The sequence below is a fragment of the Bison bison genome, unplaced genomic scaffold, assembly GCF_000754665.1.
Source record: "Bison bison bison isolate TAMUID 2011002044 unplaced genomic scaffold, Bison_UMD1.0 scf7180017864533, whole genome shotgun sequence".
NCBI lineage: Eukaryota > Metazoa > Chordata > Mammalia > Artiodactyla > Bovidae > Bison > Bison bison.
Genome location: NW_011495082.1, coordinates 12,757,469 through 12,759,333, shown reverse-complemented (window position 1 = coordinate 12,759,333; position 1,865 = coordinate 12,757,469).

The window sequence follows — 1,865 nt, the reverse complement described above, 5'->3', positions numbered from 1 at the left end:
AGAGTTGGACTAGGAAGAAAGCTGAGTGCCGAAGAATTGATGCTTTTGAACTGTGGTGTTGGAGAAGACTCTTGAGAGTCCCTTGGACTGCAAGGAGATCCAACCAGTCCATCCTAAAGGAAATCAGTGCTTAATATTCACTGGAAGGACTGATGCTGAAGCTGAAACTCCAATACTTTGGCCACCTGATGCAAAGAACTGACTCATTGGAAAAGACCCTTATGCTGGGCAAGATTGAAGGTGGGAGGAGAAGGGGATGACAAAGGATGAGATGGTAGGATGGCATCACTGACTTGATGGACATGAGTTTGAGTGAGTTCTGGGAGTTGGTGATGGACAGGGAGGCCTGGCGTGCTGCAGTCCACGGGGGTCACGAAGAGTCGGACACGACTGAGCAACTCAACTGAACTGAATACCTTTGTTGTTCTTCCTGGCATGCCAGAACCTGTGTATTTACCATCTGGGATTTGCTGAAACCCCACTTAGGTAAACTGTCTTTTTAAGAAGACTGAAACATGCAGAGGCACAGACATTTTTAAGCATTGGGAGAATATTTTGGAGTTTCCCAAGCCTATCTAAATGACCATATTCAAACATGAAGAGTTGCTGACAGTTTAAAAAATGAATTTATGTTCATTTTTTTGGTGGAAATTGTTCATATTTCTCTTTTACATGCAGCGCTACAGAATCATGCTGAGATTTTTACAACAGTCTCCACTGATGGGTAAGCAAGAGATGCTTGAACTCATTTCTAAAGTAATGCAGGTTAAAAGGCAGCTTATGAAAAGTGAATTCTGAATTTTGTGCAATTTATTCTGGTAGCCATTTGGGGTGGGGACGGCGTGGGGGTTGGGGGAAGAGCCAAAGAGAAAAACACACGATAACAAAGGACACATCAGCTGCTGCTGAGACTAATCATGAAGAAGGGACAACATTTCCCTGCCCTTTGGCGTAAGTTGTAAATTCCAGGAAGACATGGTTTCTGGATTATAAGCTTTTACACAGCCTAAAACACTTAACAGTATCATATAGATAATTTCAATAGATTAACGTCTGCTTGAATTGATGAAGAGCTGAAAGGACATGACACTCATAGATAAGCATTTCGATCTGTTATCACTGAAGACTGTCTGGATTTATTATCTTGCCCTGGATATTAAACACATGTTTCTGTGCTACATGGGGTGTGGGGGGTGTGTGGTGTGTCTGTTAGAGCCGAACTAGTATTCGACTCAGCATTAGAGCGGCATTCTTTCCCCAAATGTGGCATTTCCTTCTTTCCCTGAGGAAAGTGCAGACGGAAATAACCTTGCTTGCCAGATAGATATGATGATTTACTGCATTTGAAAGTTTTAATGCTTGGTTACAGAAATTTGAAACGAAACATTGCTCAAAACAATGGCTTTTCTCTCCGTGGCAGATGATGCTTTCCATAACTCTAATCCCACATTATCTTCTGCAATGTGGTCGTGATGTCCCTCATCCAGAGATGGTTTATTTCTCTATGTTCCTGAGTTTCGGTAGGTCCTGTGACTGCTTTGACTTGTGAAATACAGCGGAAGTTAACGCTGTGCTCGTCATTCCTGGTGCAGCCCTTAGTTGTTCTTGATTTATCGTAGCTGCTTTTGCATTATGTTCCCTCTCTCCGTGTTCCCTCTTAGAGCCGCCATCAGTTCAGTTCAGTTCAGTCTCTCAGTCGTGTCTGACTCTTTGCGACCCCATGGACTGCAGCACGCCAGGCCTCCCTGTCCATGAGTAACTCCTGGAGTTTACCCAAACTCATTGAGTCAGTGATGCCATCCAACCATCTCATCCTCTGTTGTCCCCTTCTCCTCCTGCCCTCAATCCCTCCCAGCATCAGGGTC